This window comes from Vicia villosa, linkage group LG5 (genome assembly GCF_029867415.1).
Source record: "Vicia villosa cultivar HV-30 ecotype Madison, WI linkage group LG5, Vvil1.0, whole genome shotgun sequence".
NCBI lineage: Eukaryota > Viridiplantae > Streptophyta > Magnoliopsida > Fabales > Fabaceae > Vicia > Vicia villosa.
Genome location: NC_081184.1, coordinates 142,923,675 through 142,937,053, shown reverse-complemented (window position 1 = coordinate 142,937,053; position 13,379 = coordinate 142,923,675). Strand labels below are relative to the sequence as shown.

At 34.8% G+C, this 13,379-nt stretch overlaps 1 long non-coding RNA gene across 1 annotated transcript; it reads left to right on the top strand.

The window, feature by feature from the left end:
- Positions 1 to 2,679: 2,679 nt before the first annotated feature.
- On the top strand, positions 2,680 to 11,422 carry LOC131602872 (uncharacterized). Its single transcript, XR_009284158.1, has 3 exons — positions 2,680 to 3,099; positions 4,873 to 9,393; positions 11,167 to 11,422. It is a non-coding gene; the product is annotated as an uncharacterized LOC131602872 (long non-coding RNA).
- Positions 11,423 to 13,379: the final 1,957 nt, after the last annotated feature.

Sequence of the window (13,379 nt, the reverse complement as noted above, 5' to 3'; positions counted from 1 at the left end):
CAGAGGTACCGTAACTCGGCTAACTAATTTCTGTTTGTTTTGTGTTTTTTTAGGAGAACGAGTTACATTCGCACTCGCTGCTCGACCTTTGGAGTCTTACGCTTGAGAATAAAGCGGAAATAACAAACTATTAAGAAAAGAAAATCAAAGAGTTTGGTTTGTGTTTTAATGAATGCATGAGGAAAACTTAAGCTAAAGGGGGAAAGCTTGCTACCTATGTTGTCATGCAAAGGGTGAAAGTCTATACTAAACTAGTAACCTACAGGGAATAAACAAAAGCAAACAAAGTAACAAGCAAACAAGCTCGGCTCGTGCACACACACCTACAGGCGCAAGTCTTGTAGTAGAAAAGTGGTTCCGCCATAGCCAAGAGGAGTGTATCACTAGATTCAACCAAGCATTACACCGAGGAGATGTGAATCCTTAACCGCGACATTGTATTACTAGCGCAAAGAGGAGCAGAGGTAAATCGATGCGTGCGTATGTAGCGGCAGAAAATTTGAGTTTAAGCCATTGGTTAACTTAACTCGTTAAAAAGTAAGAGTTGCCATCGAACTTTATTGATTCCAAAGGAGGAAAGGAAAAAAACTCGAAAAAAATCCACAAAGAGAAATCTGGATACGAGGGTTGGTTATGCAAGAGGAAGGTGTTAGCACCCCTCACATCTGTGGTACTCCACAGAAACCTTTTGAAAATCTGTGTTATGTTTAAAACCATCTTTGTTTGCTAAAAAGAAATAAAAGAGAAAAGAAATGGTTATTTACAAAAGTTTGCTCGGCAAGACATAAACATCTCGTGCCTACATACCTCCTCAGTGCCTACATACCTTTTAAAAATGTATTACACTTAAATAATATATTTTTTTACCATATTTATGATAAATATTATAAAGAATTCTATTTTAATTTTGACTTAAATGCACTTTTGGTCCCTGTAAGTTAGCGAGTTTTTGATTTTCGTCCTTGTAATTTTTTTTGTATGAGTTCCTACATTTCACTTTCGCATTCGTTTTAGTCCCTAAAATCAAAATCCGCAGGAAACCTGCAGATTTTCCTGCGGATTTTGGATTTAGGGACTAAACCTCAAGCAAGAAATAAGATATAGGTACTCAAACAAAAAAAAACTTACAAGGACGAAAATAAAAAACTCGCTAACTTATAAGGACCAAAAATGCATTTAAGCCTTTAATTTTTATATATAAACAAATAGTTTGGTTACAAATGGAGAGTTGAAACTCATTTTGGGTCGGTGGTCTACCGTCCCTATAGGTAAGACTTGTATAGTAAATTTGGAACTCATATTACAACATAATTTTTTAAACTCGGTTCTATAAAACCTGATAATTGTTAGAAACTGTCCATTTAAAATCGAGCAGCCCATTTTATCACCTCTAATTGAGATTTTTGTTATATCAATTCAAGAAATCATAAATAATTTAGGATATAAAAAAAGTGCTAAAGACCCTTCTTTAATGAATGACGTAGTAAAAAAATTCAAATAAAAATAATAAAGACACATTAGCATTTTAAAAATAATATAAATTTAAAAAAATAAAAAAGTCACGCCAGAATTTAAAAAAAAAAAAAAGAAAACAAAAAAACCAAATAAACATTTTAGAAATAAAAAAATAAAAAAATCAAATAGAACGATACATAAGCAACTGGTGTGTCATTTTCTGTCAAGGTCTAAAATGACATAATCTTTTAATAATAATATTATTTTAAAAAAAAATAAAAATATAGGAAAGTAAACCAAAAGTGACATATTGTATGATAGGGTGTAAAAATGATAATAACTCTTATATTTTTTTATTAAATTATAATTGTTTATTTGTTTTTAAAATTTAAATTATTATTAATTTTAAAATAGGAAAGGAGAAAATAATTATTATTAAAAAGTAGAATCTTTCTAGTTGGCACTGAATCTTCTTACGTGGCGCTTGCTGACTTGGAAAGCTTGGAAAAACAGCAATTTTCTTAACTTGCAAAACCAGATCTCGAACACTTGTCATAAGGGTGAATGGATTCATACCCTACCACCAAGCCATCAAGTTATATGGTTAATAAGGCCAAGGTAATGTATATATTTTGATGTTCAGTTTTCAATTAATTAACTAATGGTATAGAGTATAAATAATATTATTAATTATTTGTTTATTAATATTTATTAATATTAATATATTACTTTATTTATTTATTTATTATTAATATTTATTAATATTTATATATTGCTTTATTTATTATTAATATACTTTATTATTAATATACGTTAATATATACGTTTATTATTTTATTATTACTATTTATATATTACTTTATTTATTTATTAATATATGTTTATATATGTATATTAATATACTTTATTTATTTATTTATTAATATAATGTTAATAATATTATTTACGTAATATAATGTTAATAATATTAATAATATTAATATTTACGTAAAATAATGTTAATAATATTAATAATGTAATACCCCGATTCTCCGACACAAGTTAATTATCATTTATTTGGTTAAGTGATGATTATAAGACATATTGATTGGATTATATTAATCTAAGAAGGATTATTAGTAAGAGTTAGTGGAGTGGTTAGAATAAGATAGATTATTGGAATTGAACCAAGTGGCAAGGTGGTAATTTCCACTCAATTGGAGGGCTTAATGGACTTATGTATTGCTTGCATGTGGACATAATGGACATTGGAATTTAAGTGCATGAGCTTAAGTGTTGTTTGGCTTACACATCAGATTTTTATGGTTGAAGTGGAGCAAGAGAAGCTTATGTTCTTCCTCATCACCTTCATTTTCGCAACCTTATGGCAGCCCTCACTAAACTGATCATAACTCTCTGCTCACAGCTCCGATTGAGGTAATTATTGAAGTTTTGGAAAGCTAACGAAATTGTCTTCGATTTGGTATACTAATTCGCACTCATAGCTTGTTTATTGATGGAGATAAGCGCATTTGAAGTTGATCAATGGATGCTGAAAATAGGTGTAAAGTGGAATACGGGTTTGATGAATTTGGAGTTGAAGTTTTGGTCAAGTTAGGAGCTCAATTGCAGCATGTTCATCATCCAAAGCTCCATTGATGCAAGGTGAGTCTCTAGTTAGAGACTTGGGGTTTTGTGGGGAAATTGGAATTTGGGGAAAATTGGGGATTTGTGTGATAAAAATCATTGCATGTTTGTTTAATGGATAAAGTATGTGTTCTTTGATGTGATTATATGTTGTAGAATGATGATACATGATGGAGTTCGAATTTGGATCATTAGGGAACCTTAGGAATGTTTTAGGATGTTTTGGAACTGGTTTTATGCAGGAAAATACGTTTTTTTGGCTCTGCTTCAGTAGCAAATCGATTTGCATGGGTTGTAAATCGATTTTCCTTCCTGAAAATGTCATTTTTGGGCTCTGCTACAGGTGTAAATCGATTGCAGTAAGATGCAAATCGATTGCTTACTGACAGGAAAATAGCTTTTATTGTTTTGATCATAACTTGAGTTTCGTAACTCGAAATGAAGCCCGGTCGGAAGCGTTGGAAAGGTCTTTTAATGATCTTCATGAATATGCTTAGATATAAAGCTTTTAATTGATTTAAAATTTATGGCAAATGGATGTTTAGTTACATGATGTCGGATTAACATTTATAGAATCAAGAATAGTATGTTTAATTCCCCAGAGTGCAGTTCCGTTCCATGTCGGGAACCGGAAGCCTCTTTGTTATGAGACTAATGTGTGTCCATGTACGTTCTAAATAATTATATGGTTTGATTATATTTAATATATTCCATGATCGAAACATATTTAACTCACATGTGACGAGTATGTACAAATGACATGATATTTATACGATGGATTTTGTCTAATATTATGTGCATATAATACAATGTGAATTGTTTTCCCGTCGTTCCGGTTGGACGTTCGGATGCTTGATTTTTGTGAACTTGCCTTAGTTGAATATGCGTGAATCGGAGTATAACCGTACTACTAGGATAGTAAATCCTATTTACCCACTATGTGGATGCCCATTGGTAGCCCGTGTGGCGTTTGTGTTATGTATTATATACCATGGATGATTTGGCTTTATGCCTGTTGTATATACGTGTATATATCCGTATATTTTGCGTTACCTGAGCTACTATTGCGGTGGAAGCAAGTGAGGGTCTTTAACGGCGTTTCCCACTTGGTAACTCACCTGCGTGATTAGTATGGTAAGTGGGTGATGCCACGTAGGCAATCACTGAATTACTTGCCTCTAGTAACGTCAATTAGACAGTGTTACTAGGCTTTCTCCCGGTGGGCTTGTACGTCGAAGAGAATGTATTGCACCTGTTTACTCACCTGCGTATAAAGGATGAATACCATTGCAGTGGAAGCAAGACCGGGGTCTTTAATGGCGTTTCCCACTTGGTAACTCACTGGCGTGCTTGGTGATGAGGTTGTAAATGCCACGTAGGCAATGGTACAACTTAACTTATCTCGGGTGAAATTCCATATAGGAATGACCCGAATTTATCGTGCGGTGTGCTTGTGCAAGTCTTTCGACATATATGTACTTGGATACTCATTGAGGGTACGTGGCAGAGGTAGCCTAGTTAGATGGGTATAACTCCTTGATTCCTCACATAAGGATGTGAGTTTGCATATTGTGAATTGTTGTTTTATTGAACGCCTCATTGGATAGTTAAGGGACTTCCAATTGTGGTGATACCCTTGTTTGTATTTGCACCTAAATGTGAGGCATAACCCCGGATTCTAGGTGAATCTTTTTATGATGCATGTACCTTGTAGAACCGAGCAAAACCTTAAGATAGGGAGGCTCACTGAGATTTAGTAATCTCACCCCAATCAACTTATATTTTTTTCAGGTGCAGTTTAGTAGCTTTTGATAGATACCCGGTTCGGATTGATGGCTTGAAGTGGTGTCAGCTCGAAGACCTCGTTGATTTTGACATTCCGCTGTGCAAGATCCATTGAAGACTCATGTATTGTGCTACTTAGTAGAATTTCATGTTGTATTTTATATGGATCAAATATTGTACCTTGACTTGTGTATGTACTCAATATCAATTTTAACATTTCATGCATAATATACTAGTCAGTTATGTATGGGGTGTTACAGTTGGTATCAGAGCAGGTCGATTCTCGGCCGAGCCATGAGACATCACTAGCAATCCCTTTCCTCCTCACGTGTGTGCGTTGCTAGCCTGATTTTACTGAAATCTCATTCAGTTGTTGAACTTGATCAACTCATCGACTGGGTGTGAGACAGTAGAATTACGGCAGAGCCGCCACGAGGACTCGTAAACTTGTAAGTGTCGTGAACCCAAGTAGAAAGGATCGGTTGGGTGGTGAATTTTATATGGAAGCTGGATTTATTGGACGACGTAAGTAGAAGGGATATTGGAGTCGTCAAGCTTAAGGAGAGCGTTTGACGCGAAGTAGTGATACCCAAACTGTCAAGATGTGGATCGAGACAACTAGAACCCCCAGGATTTTGACTGGACGAAGTGAAACTTTCTCTAAGTCTTGGTAATAGCCAGTGAAATCCAAACAAGATTGAGTAGGAGCCTTGTAAGTGAGATTCTTCGAAGGTGTTGATCCAGGAATTAGTAGGATTCAGTACTGATGATGCTGCCGGTGTTAAGTGTGACGGGTGAGCTGATAGGAAAGAATGACCCCAAGAAATGCGGATAGAAGAGTTAGACCTTTCTGATTACGCTGGTACGGACAGTAATTGGATGGGTGAAGTATTAGATTCTAAATCAGCTGGGTGTACCTAAGCGAGAGTAGTTTCCTAGTAAGGGTTGGTGGAATGTACGAGTGTGGTAGCTTACGATTGGGTGAGACTTAAATACTCGGTCGATGGAAGAGGATGTGTATTTCTATTCTTATCATTTTATATTTAAGTTCTAGAACTACGCTAGATGGAATATGAAATGATGTAGAAGCGTGAAATGCAGTAACCTAAGTTCTTGTTAGTTGTTGTTCGTCTGACCCCGAGTGAAGCCATAGAACTACGCTTGGCATTGGGCGTTCAGGCGAGTAAGAACTAAGATCTATCTAGAACGTCAATAGGATGATCGCAGTTGCGTTGGTTGTTAGGAACCATAGTATTCCTATCTGGACTGAATTATCCTTGGAATCTCATGCATGCGTGGGACGAGTGGGTACGCGCACGACATGGTAATTTGAAGTTGAACTTCAAGTCTTCATGCTTGGCGTTTTGGCTTTCCGAGTAAGTAAACCTTGATGTGTAGCACCCTCAGGTTTTAGCATCCTGAGGAGTGTGATTCGAAGGACTTGAGGAACGATGAACCTATTGGAGGCCTGTTCAGACACTTGTCGGTTGCAACTATAGGATACGCGTGGGGATCATTATACGCCTGAGGTAGGTTACCGGGATACATGGCCTCAGATTTGGTCCACCATGTTGGTACTACCAGACGAGTATGATGCCACAGTATCGCTATCATGCACAAGATGCGTGAGTCATCCTTTTCCGACATGTGTGGGACAAAGGTGATCTGAAGCTCAAGGTAGAATTCTGATTTAGCACTCGTGAGACACAGATCCAGACTCTCATAAGGTATGTAGGATAAGGATTCATACGTCGCGCTCGATAGTAGAGGAATAACTAGACAGGCGATGGTGAGATGGATCAAGATCCGATACCATGCTTATAGAGACTCTGAATGATCGTGCTCGCGCAAGTTAGAGTCAGATTGTACCTTGCAGACGTTCTCGTTTCAGGAAGTGTTAAGTTGGCAATTTTGCATGAGTGTCTAGAGTGGGACTCATGTGCGGTCATGATACCCTGGTCAGCATAGTGAGTGGCTATCATGTATCATTGGCAACCAGTGATGGAATATGCAAATTGTATCTTGGAATAATTTGATGTGTGACGTATCTGGTAGAGTGTCTGTAGATACTTTGAGTGAAGAAATGTCAATCTTGGTAAAGCATAGCCATTTTTGGTTTGAGAACTTCTGAGGAGTTTATAAGAGAGATGTTCGAAATTCAAAGTACAATTTCTCGCATTGTGGCTACACTCCGACCGTTGGAAGCACTGCAATGAAGGATGCAGCCGCCGGGGAAGTCAGTTTAATGCCAGATTCAGAGGTAGAGCAGACATTAGATGAATGTGTGGATGGAGTGTGGCTATGAGGGGATTGTTATATCAGTAAGTCACACGAGTTATCAGAGGTGACTCTGCGCTAAGAGAATGAAGCCGTTTGGTTGGGAAGAAGCGATGCTAAACCGACATAGTTATCGTAAGTTGCGAAGCGTTAGTGAAAGAATCATTATAACGGTTGAGTAATAAGACTTGTTGTAAGGAAAAAAAAACATAGCAGTTATACGTTGTGGAAATCAGTGACAAGGACGAACCTCTAAGTCAGTGAATTTTTAGGTTTCAATATCCTTAGATCGAAACGTGTACCTAAGTTGTGGTAGATGAACTATATGGAATGGCAGAGTAAGTAGAAGCTTGATTCTGGAGAGTATGCAACTTCAAAGAGTAGTAGTCGATGATGGATTTATATGGAGTTCTGGCACGTTTTGTAATTGGACAACTGTGGAATAGGGATTATTGTGTATTAATGGAAACTAAGTGAATTATGGATATAACGTGACTCAGGGGATTTCAAGGTGTGTGACTTGTTGGAATCAGAGTAGCGCAACGGATCAAGGAAGAATCAGATAAGTCTGAGGTAGGAATGAACGGACTATTTGTAGGATTTATGTTGGGATGAAAGTATCTTCCTAAAGGAAATTGTCAAAGCAGCATTTCGTTCGTTCTAGTCTCTCAAGGATCACCATAACTCGAGAGGTGTTGTCAATGGGCCAGCTTGGGAAAACATTTTGTGGATGGCATGCGGTCCGATGTTCGTAGGTTATCGGTTTGGCTTGTAAGTCACAAGGGTTGGACTGAGTATCAGACCGCTGAAATGCTGAAGACCAGTGAGGATTCTCAATTGGCGCAAGTTTTTCGTTGTTATGTCTTGTGCACTGTGAGCGTGCGTGAAGAGTTGGACAATGGTCGTCGGGTAGCGTTTGGAATTCACCGTTCATCGGTGGAACCTTGGGTGAAGTTGTGGAATGCTACAACATCGTGGATTGCGATAATGATTGATACATCTAGGATTGAGGTGAGAATCGAGTAAGGAGGATCAGTTGTATAAGTAGAGGTAAACTTGGGACAACCGTCCTAAGACTTTGGGAACCGGAAGTTGAGACCAAGACATTTGGCTAACGCCTAATGACATTGTATGGACTCGAGTGGAGAATAATTTGAAGTGTTATCGCAGAAGTGACGTTGTGGCAGTAATTCTCAAACGAAAGTAATTCAAGGAGCTGAGTGGATCAGTAATGTTTGTCGAATGAGGATGAGCATATTAGAGAATGAAATGAAGGATATCCAACATGAGTGGATTATTAAAGTTTCTGAAGTTCTGGGGATTCAGTGTAGAGCAGTGAAGGTCAAGGACCCTGGAAGGATCTTTCCCCAGATATGTCAAGACGAAGTATCTGGATAGACGTGTTACTTGAGAGTCAAGGTTCTAACCATGCATAGTGGGACGCAGGTGTTTTGGCAGATTATGTTTCTTCGTATGGAATGACCCTCACACAGAGTAGTGAGATTATCTGAAGAGAAATGTAAGGAACATTTCATCCCCTAGTTGGTATAGATTTGGACACGTTGTTTCCGTGGTGACCAGAAAGAATTCGAGGACGAATTCAATTTAAGGGGGGGAGAATGTAATACCCCGATTCTCCGACACAAGTTAATTATCATTTAATTGGTTAAGTGATGATTATAAGGCATATTGATTGGATTATATTAATCTAAGAAGGATTATTAGTAAGAGTTAGTGGAGTGGTTAGAATAAGATAGATTATTGGAATTGAACCAAGTGGCAAGGTGGTAATTTCCACTCAATTGGAGGGCTTAATGGACTTATGTATTGCTTGCATGTGGACATAATGGACATTGGAATTTAAGTGCATGAGCTTAAGTGTTGTCTGGCTTACACATCAGATTTTTATGGTTGAAGTGGAGCAAGAGAAGCTTATGTTCTTCCTCATCACCTTCATTTTCGCAACCTTATGGCAGCCCTCACTAAACTGATCATAACTCTCTGCTCACAGCTCCGATTGAGGTAATTATTGAAGTTTTGGAAAGCTAACGAAATTGTCTTCGATTTGGTATACTAATTCGCACTCATAGCTTGTTTATTGATGGAGATAAGCGCATTTGAAGTTGATCAATGGATGCTGAAAATAGGTGTAAAGTGGAATACGGGTTTGATGAATTTGGAGTTGAAGTTTTGGTCAAGTTAGGAGCTCAATTGCAGCATGTTCATCATCCAAAGCTCCATTGATGCAAGGTGAGTCTCTAGTTAGAGACTTGGGGTTTTGTGGGGAAATTGGAATTTGGGGAAAATTGGGGATTTGTGTGATAAAAATCATTGCATGTTTGTTTAATGGATAAAGTATGTGTTCTTTGATGTGATTATATGTTGTAGAATGATGATACATGATGGAGTTCGAATTTGGATCATTAGGGAACCTTAGGAATGTTTTAGGATGTTTTGGAACTGGTTTTATGCAGGAAAATACGTTTTTTTGGCTCTGCTTCAGTAGCAAATCGATTTGCATGGGTTGTAAATCGATTTTCCTTCCTGAAAATGTCATTTTTGGGCTCTGCTACAGGTGTAAATCGATTGCAGTAAGATGCAAATCGATTGCTTACTGACAGGAAAATAGCTTTTATTGTTTTGATCATAACTTGAGTTTCGTAACTCGAAATGAAGCCCGGTCGGAAGCGTTGGAAAGGTCTTTTAATGATCTTTATGAATATGCTTAGATATAAAGCTTTTAATTGATTTAAAATTTATGGCAAATGGATGTTTAGTTACATGATGTCGGATTAACATTTATAGAATCAAGAATAGTATGTTTAATTCCCCAGAGTGCAGTTCCGTTCCATGTCGGGAACCGGAAGCCTCTTTGTTATGAGACTAATGTGTGTCCATGTACGTTCTAAATAATTATATGGTTTGATTATATTTAATATATTCCATGATCGAAACATATTTAACTCACATGTGACGAGTATGTACAAATGACATGATATTTATACGATGGATTTTGTCTAATATTATGTGCATATAATACAATGTGAATTGTTTTCCCGTCGTTCCGGTTGGACGTTCGGATGCTTGATTTTTGTGAACTTGCCTTAGTTGAATATGCGTGAATCGGAGTATAACCGTACTACTAGGATAGTAAATCCTATTTACCCACTATGTGGATGCCCATTGGTAGCCCGTGTGGCGTTTGTGTTATGTAATATATACCATGGATGATTTGGCTTTATGCCTGTTGTATATACGTGTCTATATCCGTATATTTTGCGTTACCTGAGCTACTATTGCGGTGGAAGCAAGTGAGGGTCTTTAACGGCGTTTCCCACTTGGTAACTCACCTGCGTGATTAGTATGGTAAGTGGGTGATGCCACGTAGGCAATCACTGAATTACTTGCCTCTAGTAACGTCAATTAGACAGTGTTACTAGGCTTTCTCCCGGTGGGCTTGTACGTCGAAGAGAATGTATTGCACCTGTTTACTCACCTGCGTATAAAGGATGAATACCATTGCAGTGGAAGCAAGACCGGGGTCTTTAATGGCGTTTCCCACTTGGTAACTCACTGGCGTGCTTGGTGATGAGGTTGTAAATGCCACGTAGGCAATGGTACAACTTAACTCATCTCGGGTGAAATTCCATATAGGAATGACCCGAATTTATCGTGCGGTGTGCTTGTGCAAGTCTTTCGACATATATGTACTTGGATACTCATCGAGGGTACGTGGCAGAGGTAGCCTAGTTAGATGGGTATAACTCCTTGATTCCTCACATAAGGATGTGAGTTTGCATATTGTGAATTGTTGTTTTATTGAACGCCTCATTGGATAGTTAAGGGACTTCCAATTGTGGTGATACCCTTGTTTGTATTTGCACCTAAATGTGAGGCATAACCCCGGATTCTAGGTGAATCTTTTTATGATGCATGTACCTTGTAGAACCGAGCAAAACCTTAAGATAGGGAGGCTCACTGAGATTTAGTAATCTCACCCCAATCAACTTATATTTTTTTCAGGTGCAGTTTAGTAGCTTTTGATAGATACCCGGTTCGGATTGATGGCTTGAAGTGGTGTCGGCTCGAAGACCTCGTTGATTTTGACATTCCGCTGTGCAAGATCCATTGAAGACTCATGTATTGTGCTACTTAGTAGAATTTCATGTTGTATTTTATATGGATCAAATATTGTACCTTGACTTGTGTATGTACTCAATATCAATTTTAACATTTCATGCATAATATACTAGTCAGTTATGTATGGGGTGTTACAAATAATATATTAATAATGTTAATATAATTAGTAAAATAATAAACATATATATAAACATATATTAATAATAAAGAATATTAATAATAAATTAATTACATAAACATATATCAATAATATATGTTTATTAATATTTATATATTACTTTATTTATTTATTTATTATTAATATTATTTATTTATTATTAATATTAGTTATTTAGTTATTTATTTGTTATTTATTATTAATATCAGCTATTTATTTATTTATTATTAGTATTATTAATATGTTTATTAATATTTATATATTACTTAATTTATTTAATTTATTTATTTATTATTAATATTATTAATATGTTTATTAATATGTTTATTAATATTTATATATTACTTTATTTATTTAGTTATTTATTTATTATTAATATTTATATATTAATTTATTTATTTATTTTATTTATTTATTATTAATATTTATATATTACTTTATTTATCTATTTGTTTATTTTATATAATTACATATTTAAATTTATAAACATATATATAAACGTAATTATATAAAATTTATTAAGTAAATATTATTTAATTACATTTATAATTTATTTATTTATATAATATTTATTTATTAAATAAATTGTATAATATTATATAATTACATAATTACATTTATATAATTATTCATTTATAAATTTAATATAACTTTTACATAAATTAATTAATTAAATAAATTTTGCGTAATATATAAATAAGTAATATTTTATATATTTTACGTAATATAAATATTAATAATATTAATAATATAAATATTAATAAACATATTTATAATATAAATAATAAATAAATAAATAATATTAATAATAAGTAAATAAAATAATATATAAACATTAATAATAAATAAATAAATAAATTAAATAATATATAAATATTAATAAACAAATTAATAATATTAATAATAAATACATAAATAAAGAAATATATAAATCTTAATAATAAATAAATAAATAAAATAAAATATAAATATTAATAATAAATTTATAAATAAAATAATACATTATAAATATGAATATACTATTATTGAAAAAAAAATTAGAAAATATGCTACATATACAGATGCTTCCATATTTATAACATGAAAGTATCTACAGCCTAGTGGTAGAGGAAGTGCATGTTTACCTCCTGAACCAGACCAAGATTCTGTCCAGCTATTCAAAATCAAAGGAATCTTCCTCCACAAGGTTAAGCGTTGTGGAAAAAATAAAGGGGAAAACCGAAACGGCGTCCTCTGTGTCAAGCCACATCACCAAGATTCTGTCCAGCTATTCAAAATCAAAGGAAGGCTAAATTTTTTTTTAATAAGGGGAAAACCGAAACTCGCTACTTGGGCAGGGGGTAAAAGGTATTTAACCCTTGTTATAATTATTTATTTCTTATTTTATTTGTAAATTAATTTGTCTCTTCTTTGAATTTGTATTGCGAAATAATAGTCTCAATAATATAACCATGAAATTTCAAATTAGTTCAACATGATACAATGTAAAATTCATTTTCTGCATACATTTAGTAGTATTATTGATATTTATTAAGTAAATATTTAAAAATTGGGTTAAATATACGATGCCCCCCTGCCACTAGGGCGAGTTTCGATTTTGCCCCCCTGAAGTTTTTTTTTTGTAAACTGCCCCCTATAAAACAAAGATTCTGTTTTCAGAAGCCCCTATCCCTTGTTTGGCTGACTGGACGTGGGAGATTTGGCTGACTGGGCATTTGAATCCCTTGTTTGGCTGACTGGACTTGTATACTATGTTTTAAAGGCAAAAAACATTCAAAAATCATGTCAAACCCAAGAATCGAACCTGGTAGTTGAAGGTTACCAACCAACATCTCCAGCCAGCTAAACCATTTCGTTTTAATGACTTTTTTCGTTTCAAAAACAATTTAATATATATTACTTACGTTTTACCTATCATTTTTATAAACTAACCCTAATT